The following is a 9,165-nucleotide window of genomic DNA, read 5'->3' on the forward strand; positions in this document are numbered from 1 at the left end:
CTGGCTTATATTTGTAAGAAGCAACTGTGTACAGTGAATTGTATGTTTTTATGTGTTTCAGTTTTGAATAACAGTGTATGCAGGAATAGCTGTGGGAAAACACAGATCAAGCAATATTGAGCCAGTCATTGTTATGAAAGTTCTCACTCTGTCAGTTTTTGACTAGAGGGGGAGCTTAAATAGCACATAGCACTAAACAGGATAAATTTCAACTTTAACTCAGAATTCTCTTCCTGTTGGATCTGATCATTTTTTCTCCAAAATCACTGTAAAAGTTTGCATTGATTTCTCTGAGAGCTAAATCAGACATTTTTAGATCCTTCAGTTAAATCCCCTGAGACAAATTCTTTGTCCTGCTGGATCTCTATAGTCTTGTGAGTGGGAACTAGTGAGTTCAGTAGCTGTAGTTGAAGGCTAAAGTTTACTCTACGTTATTTTCTTGATATAGTTTTTTAGGGTTGTAATATACATCATCCTTGTGTGAAGGGAAAGAGGGAAAGTCATAAAAGTGAGAGGTTATAGTTCACTTTTGTTATGAGGTAAACAAGAGAAAGGCACAACATTTCAGATCTAAGGCTCGTATTTTGACCTTGAGAACTCAAATACTGTATCCTACTCTGCACTTTTTAGAATTAATTCAGCAGGGGCTCATTTGTTTCACACTTCTGACCTTAATTTAACTGTAAATATTTTGTTCATAATTTTGATGTCTGAATTAGTAAATCTGCCTTTACAATATGTTCCCAGCATGTAACTTTATACCCAGACATAGCTGAGATCCACCCTGGTAAGTAAAGCCTGTTCTGACGTCTGATGAACTGTGTCATGCTGCCCATATGTTCCTTTCTACTCAGGAGGTCACCCTGCTTTATGTGCAATTTAAAGGGTCCATTAGAAATTGAATTTGAGTACTTTTAATAAACAGATGACAGGTTACATGAAGAAAAACTCTTTTTCTAAAATAAAATTATATACTGCATCAGCATTCGTATGCTTTGAAATGTTCAGTGTATTTTCACCAAATTATCCCCCCTTTAACCTTCGCTTTTCTCTGCAATAGCCTAAAAAAATCCTTTTACCTCTTTTCAAAGATACTTACCTGTTGCTAAATAAGTACAAGTCTCCTATATTAGGCTACTATTATGAGCTGCCCTTTCCATAACCAATAAAAAGGAAATGGTAAAAATTAATTTTAAATAAGGTTTGAATTTTCATATTATATATTTCATCATGACCTGTGCTCACCATAGAGGAAAACACTCCAGCTGAAGTCAATACAGAAAGCTGATCTGACTAAATGGTGTGAGAGCTGTTCCTGTCACAGCAGATTATTGCAGACTGGAGCAGTAAAATCTATTTCAGAACTTTGTAGACCTTCCCATTATCTCTGCAATTCATGCTGATGTTAATCAAAACTATTGTCCCATTTGCAAACTACTTAATACCATTTTGATTACCATTCATTTTATCTAGCCCTTGCCATCTGTTTTATTTTATGGTTGTCTCATAGCCAAAGTAATGTCTCAAATGTTATTTGTATAGTGGTCACTTTGATCAGAACACATACATATAATAATATTTTATTACATAATATGATAGTATGTAATTAATTTCTGTGAAGCTACATCAGAGTTTTAAGTGCTTTTTGGTGTTGGAAAAGACAAAAAAGTGTCCTCCTAAAACAACAGGCTTTAACCCCATGGATGTTCTACCAAGTTGAACATTTTCATCTCAAAGACGAGTTCCTGACACTGCCTTTGAATGTCAGGAGTATACTGTAAGTATATTTATCTGCCTATGGAGAAGCTCATAAAGGCAAACATTGAATATTAGAAAGAAAAACTGATAAATTCTTTTTTCAGCACTACTGGGACCAATGGGACCAAGCCACTCCATTGGCTGATGCTAAGAAGCTATACCCACTTATTTTTTCATTATTATGCTGTTACAGTTATGCCTTTGAGTGGAAGTTTCTAGACATTTAGGTCAAATTACTGCTAAAAGAACCCACCCAACACTTCCTTCTCTTCCAGCTTTCCAAACTGTTAGTTTAACAGAGAAGCCACATAAAGATGATCAGAGCATACACTGAGAAAAAGTAAAATGTGTGGAGATGCAGAAAATATGAGCGGTTCTATCACAAAGAATGTGAGTGTAACATTTAATTCAACCTTTTTCACAAAGACCTCAGCTGCAGAAGAAGGAGATAATACAAAAATGCTTTGGCAGAAGAAGCAGTAGCATATGACTGCTTGGAAAGCCCTTCAGTAGAAGTAATAATAATAGAAGGCCTTATTCAATGATTTGTCTTTAAATCAATGCTGATATTGTTACAGAAGGTAAGACCAAATCTCAGTGATGGAGCAGTTAGTTAAATAAACATCAATACACAGCTCTGGGACAGTTAGCCTTTAAAATGTTCTGGCTCTGCCTAGTGAGCTTCCTCACTACTATTTATAAAATACAAAATTGTTCTGTGGTTGGCTGAGCTCATTAGAGATGTCAAAAATTTCAATGCTACACAAATAAAGTGACCAAAGAGCAGCTTTGTGAAAATGCCCTGGAAAATGAAAACAAATGAATAAAAAAATGGGGAAAGAAATTACTATTCTGAGGAGCCTGTTGGACCATAAAAAAATTACTCTGCCTTACTCTGCCTGACACAAAACCATGGGGTGCCCATCAGTTAGCTAACTACAAGCAATAAAACGTGCAGTCATTCCATGCCACATCATAAGGCATAACTATGTTTTACCTGATGTAGAGATGTGCTTGGAAAAACAACATGGTCTGTGTTCCTCTCTGTTGTTAGTTCTGCTTTTTTGGGATTTTGTTTTCTATTTAGGTGCTGGCTCCTCTAACTTGGAGCTGGCCAAGAAAAGGCTCACTCTTCCCTCTCACATACATAAGACTAAAAACGGTGTAAATTTGTCCTCTTCCTCTTGAAAATGTAATCATCCAGGCCCAACCCTTGCCACTGTGGGCTAATGCATAGCCAAGTAACTAAACAGCTCACAAAAAAAATATTTTTATTATTAAAAGTCCCATTGTTTGGTTCTAGTTTCAAAGGCCAATGTAGTATCTGGAAGCATCCCTTACTGAATCCCAGGTGGCAGTTTATAAGCCATGCTCCATAAAAGCTTTTGTTCCTGTAAACTGCGTTCTGCCAACAGGCCTATATAGCCTCTTTCTCGCATGTACCGACCTTTGTCCTGACAAACCACTGCACCTCCCACCCATTTCTCATCATTCCAAAACAAACACAGTTGGACTCGAGGATCTGAAAGGTCTCTTACAACCTTGATGATTCTATGATTCTAAACCCTACAGCTGAACTGGCTCCTGCTCCCACCCGAGTAGACATTGAATGACCTCTCCCTCCCAATTATTCCAAGTAGTGGCTTGTTGAGTTTCCTTCTTTATACTCTCTGAGGAATGAGGAAAGAGAGAATATTGCTTTTGATGGCAGATTACCAGATAAATTAAAAATAAAGTTGGGTAGGTTTGCTAATGGTTGTGATTTCAAAGATATTTTGTATGCCCTGGGACCCAGTAGAGAGTGTCTTTGTTTGTAAAGTGCTCATGATGTGCATGACCCTCATCCTGATGCTCATAACCTTCACCCTGGAGCACGTGACTCTCACCATTTTAAGACCTCTGTTGTCTGGACTTAAGAAGAGACTCTGGGGAGTAATTTTCCACTGCCACTTAAACATATCTCTGCTTCTGGAAAGGAAGGAGTAAGTTATTGTTTGCATTCTTCCATTTCCCTAATAGAAAAAAAATTAAAGGTATCAGAGCTAGTCAGCAAAAGTAGATTGGGAGACTATAATTGGGAGGACAATATGCTGCCATCAGAATAAAATAGACAGTACATTCCTATTGAATGCTGAACCTTGGAAAAGGAACTGCAGAAAAGAGTTTGCAAATATGCTGGCCTCTGAATGCTGCAAGGCTAGTGTTAGTGTCAGCTTTAGTGCCCTGGCCACCTTCCAGTCTGGATAATTACATGCAGCTTATTCAAACAAGCCTACAGTTTCACTTGCACATGGCATTCCTCTCTTCCTATCCTGAAATGCAGTACAGAGCTGCTGTGAGTTCATTTATAATAGAACACTTCAAGAGTAGGCAATCCTCCATTCTGTCACACTGTTTGCAAATTTTCTTAGAGCAATGTAGGTGTATATAAAATGAACAGCCAGTCACAGTTAGACCCTGGCATTAGTGAACTACTTCAGTGCCAGTGGCTGTAAGCAAGGTTACTTTTGTTCTTTATACTCTTTAGAAAGTCAATAATTTTGCTTGCTTTGTTCTGAATTATTATTTGTAATCCTGTTTAGGGGTAAACCAATAATAATCTTGTTCACATGTCTGTGGGATTTTGTGCTGTAGCTTTAGGAGTTTTGAATTTCCTCTGTTATGTGGAGAACTAGAGAGCAAGGCTTTCAGTTAGAGACTAAAGCAGCTACACATTCCTGTTCACACAACCAGAAGGAAGTAAAACTACTGTTTTAGGTAAAAGGTAACACAGTGTTTCACACTGAAGATGAATTTCTTTTTTGCATGGTAAGGCAGCTATAGTTTTCACCTGGTAATTATGTTCACTGACCCCATCTGTGTGGTCTGAAAAACTGTCTGAAAACTCTGTCTGAAAGCAAGTTCAGGTTATTTATTGCTCCTTATAGTCCTCCACATTGTTCACTGCTGAGCCTGATCTCAGACTTCCTGTGCACATACAGATGTATTCCTGCACTTGTGGGTATGGTATTAGAACAGCCCTATAATCTCCTCTGGTTCCATCTCAGAGGTCACCTACAAGCCAAGCCTATAAAGCAGTTGATGTGTACAGGACTGCAGGTTCAAGTGGCCACTGACAAGTCTCAGTGTCTCCCCTTTGCTCATAGAGAATTCTGTAAAGTTCTGCCACCTCTTTCAGTTCCTGTGCACAGTTTTGGTTTGATATGCACAAGGAAGAAACAACAACAAAAAAAAGTGTAGAAATTAGAAAGTAGACAGCTAATAGAGGAATAGCAGAAAATAGAAAGCAAATAGCAAAACAGTGGTGGTTATAATCATTATTCTAGTCACTGCAAATAGGAACAAGGATGGCATGGGCAGAGTGTGGCTGCAAAGACTGTTAAGCAAAAATCAAGCTCTTCTAAGATGAAAATGAAATGTCTGTTAGGGTCGCCCTTGCTGGCTATGCTGAGTATGCCAGGACCTATGCCTGGGACTGTTCTGACACTGGAGGGCAGCAAGGAAGTGTCCTGTATGGCACTGCGAATCCTGTAACTCCCCATTCAATCTCTGCCAGTAATCATGCCACTGCCCTCAGTGTTGGCTTGTGGATTCAATGGTGACAAAACCTATATTTTTCCATCGGTCAGGGTTGACTCTTTATTTTTCCATTCCTCTGGTGATTTCCACCAGCAAGGATAATTCCCTTCTCATGGACTGAAGGTCTACCATGAAAACCATCACATTTCTTGTTGTACAGAACTGCTGTGCCTCAAGCCTTTGTGATCAGTACCTTTCTGATGAAGTTCTGGTCTCTCTGGAGCCTAGCGGGGGAATGGGCAATGAACAAAAATATCCACATAAATCATGGCAATTGGAAAATCAACATTAACATCCTGGCCAGTTTTTTGAATGTGCAGGGTGCCCCAAGGGGCAGTGGTACCAGAAGGCTGCCTCTGTAACATATTTCCATCTTCAAATTCTGTGTTACTGGATACTTTTGGATGTACAAAACGTTCTCCAATCTCATTTCCTCTTTTGCACAGTGCAAAGACTAAAATCTCCTTGAATCAGTTAGAATAACTAAATTTCTTGGTGACAAAATGTAGTTTTCTTCCTATATTTTATAAGGATTTAACTTATTAATGGGACTGGGGATAAATATCTGTATCAATATGGTTTCATTGCACCATTTCTGTTAAAATTCAGTTTTGCTACAGTTTATTTTCATGTTTATCCGAGCACAAACAAAGTAGTTCCTCTTGAGAAAAACTTTGAGTTATAGAAACAATTTGTTGTGTTTATTCTCTGCCAGCATAGTGGAAGGAAGCCTAGGATGTTTTGGTTTGTGTTCATCAAGCTGTGGGGATGAACAAAAGTTATCATCACTGAAAGATAGTTAAAAAGACAACACAGTTTATCTGTCTATGTGATAAACTCAGAATTTGTTTTAATTCTTCCTAACAGTCTGGTCCTACAGGCTCCCAAATGAAGCAAATGAAAATTACATCAGAAAATTCAGTATCTGGCCTCCAAAGAGAAATTATGTGTGTCCCTGGACTATGCTCAACATGTGGTATGACTAGAGCTTTGGTTGTTTCCTTTTATCCTGGAAATTGTAAGCAAAGTGGAGAGACACGAATTCAAGTTCTAGATATGGTCAGTAAAATTACATTCTTTCAAAGCACTTGCCTATTTTTCCATGCCAGTCTGGACTCAGATCTGAATAGGCAGGCATAAAAGTCTGCATTTCAAGCCAATTTTCATTACAATGAGCAGGATTCTTCAGCAGAGATTCACAGATATTGCCTCTGGTTTGTAGAGAACTGTGCTAATCAAGATTCAAAATCCACCTCTTGCAACTGAAACAGAGACTTCTGAATCCAGAGCATTGCAGGTTAGCTGGCTTATTGTACACCTTCCTATGAAGTGTGGCAGAAAATAGGCTGTTTGAAACTAGAGTTTCAAATGGAGTCCCCCAAGCCATTCCATGGAATAGCTCTTTGCTCCTTTCTTGCTGACACAACTACAAGTTCACTATAAATTGCTTCTGAACTACTTTATCAATGGGTTGTGTGAGTGGAAGTTAGAGGGATATAAAGCTATCACTTGGCTTTGTACCACTGTGTTAGATTAATGCTTTTAAAAAACTTATGTGGCTCTCAGAAAAGAAGCAGGATCTCTGTACCATTAAAAATAACCGAGAGAAACACGAAGAGGACCTTTTACAGCAGATACTAGGAGAAAAAAACTCAGTTGTTTGCCTTTTCCTTCATCAGTGTGGCAATAAAAGTCATTTAAAGGCCAGGATTCAGTGCTGTCCTCTTCCCAGGAACTGTTTAACTTTGATGTCAAATGCTTTATGAAGTTATGCAACACAGAAAAAGATATATTTATTCTAATATTTCTATATATATTCTTTCTTCCTCTTAATCTCCTGCAGCTAATACTCCTGTCTTCAGTTAATTAAAGCCCTTAGAAGGGAGACTAATTTTTTTAAGTTAACTTGTTCCCTGAGATACTTTTTTAGTCACTGCTTGTGATTCATGGATCTTATATCTGAGCACTGAAGCTAGAGTATGTTGAGCAACACATGCTCTGGGTATACACATCATCTTCCCACTCAAATTAAACTTCTGTAAAGTAGAAAATGTTAACTTCATTGCTTCATATTTGAGTAATAACCCTCTTGACCTGCAGAAGTATGAAGTCACTGTTTGGGTTACATCTCTAACACAGCTCCACAGAGGGACAGAAGTGGACAAATGTCAGCCAAGCTGGTGTTTTCTCTCAGTCAGGCTGAGCTGAGATGGCACCATGACTGACCCATCCTATCTCCCAGAACAAATTGTGTCTCTGCTGAAAATATGTCCTGAGACCTGTAAAGGAGGCTGTCTACAGACTCTTTAACAGAAAAAAAGGGTGAAATCATGGTCTGAGGAAGAAACTACAAGCATGTCTCTGCAGACTGCAATTTTAAAATAAGATTTAAAAAATTTCAAAATAAAGCCTTTCTGCTTAAAGACACAGGAAAAATATCTTACAAAATTTTTTGAATTTTTTTTTGCTGCCAATGGTGCCATATTCCAGCAGCCAGGGTAATGCATGTATGTGAGTTATTTTATTTAGCTGAGGTACACATTTACCAGGGGAGGCTTCCTCTTTGCTTAGTCATTATGATCATGAAGTTTACATTTCTCAGGCTCCAATTTACACACATCCAGAATTGTGCAATGACGTGATTACAATAACCTCCTTGGCACCATGCCATGGTGGGGCTGCCTGCATCAGATAGACCTGGGACTGGGGACTGTCCATGACCTCTTTCATCCATCCAACCCAGGCTTCTCATCCCCTTCATTTTCCTACCCCAGACTCTGCTGGATTGCACAGAATTGATTTTGAACTGCCTTTACACATACAGACTTGGACTTAATTATTAAACACCTGGATGTCACAGACCCTCAGAGTGAATATCCCATTGTAATTTTTTATGGAAGAAGTCTAAACACTGTGGTTAGGCAGATGCCAAATTTCTGTCTGCGGTGGTAAAATGTTAATCATTACAATTATCTCTGGAAATTTTCTGGAAGTCCAGATAGCAAGGCTCAAATTCAAACCCCATTGAAACCATTGAGTACTTTCAGACCCTCTTAAGCATACTTCAGTTTTCACCCACATCTGCAATGTCTGCAGCCCTTGAAAAAAAGTAGGAGTGAACCCTGCTCCTACATGTAGGAGAAGCACTACTGAACTGACAAAACCATATATTTTAATGTTTAAAATCATACTCGTGGTCTGTTTTTGGAATAGGCTATATGTTGTCATTATTTTTAATTTCTGATAGCATTTCTGACAGCAGCAAAAGAAATGCAAATGTATTCCCCTCTTTTTGGCTTGTTTATGGGAGTGCCCTGTGGATAGAAGCAGAAGTAGATCTGAGCCAACAACATAGATGAGGCCAGCCAAACCCTCACCACTTGATAGCTGTTTAGCCAGATATATCTTTTCTAAGCAGGAATTGGTCTTTATTCATGAGGAAATTTAAGCATGCCAGTCCTGTAATTTTGCTCAAAAATCTGTTGGCAGAACAAAGGACAAGAAAGAACTGTAAACAGGGGTGTGGGACTAAAGATCCAGTTATAGCAATATACAGACCAGAAGATAAAATTAGATTTAATTACGGAGACATCTTGAGAAGTAGATATGTTTGCTTGAATTTCTATTTCATTTGTTGCTGTGGTTCTTTTAACTACAATGTGGTCTATTTTGAATTCATGTTTATCCCTGTTTTTTGGGTAAATTCCTAAAAGAGGATTTACCTCCTTAAAAGACAGTTTTGATACCGATGCCTCTCATTACACCTAAAGCTGAATAAAGCTTTGTGTCTAAGGTGATACAGAAGAGAGATCCTCTTGAAGTTCCAGT

Source organism: Pseudopodoces humilis, chromosome 1 (genome assembly GCF_049639895.1).
Source record: "Pseudopodoces humilis isolate 2021_Gansu_Grassland_sample_001 chromosome 1, ASM4963989v1, whole genome shotgun sequence".
Classification (NCBI taxonomy): domain Eukaryota; kingdom Metazoa; phylum Chordata; class Aves; order Passeriformes; family Paridae; genus Pseudopodoces; species Pseudopodoces humilis.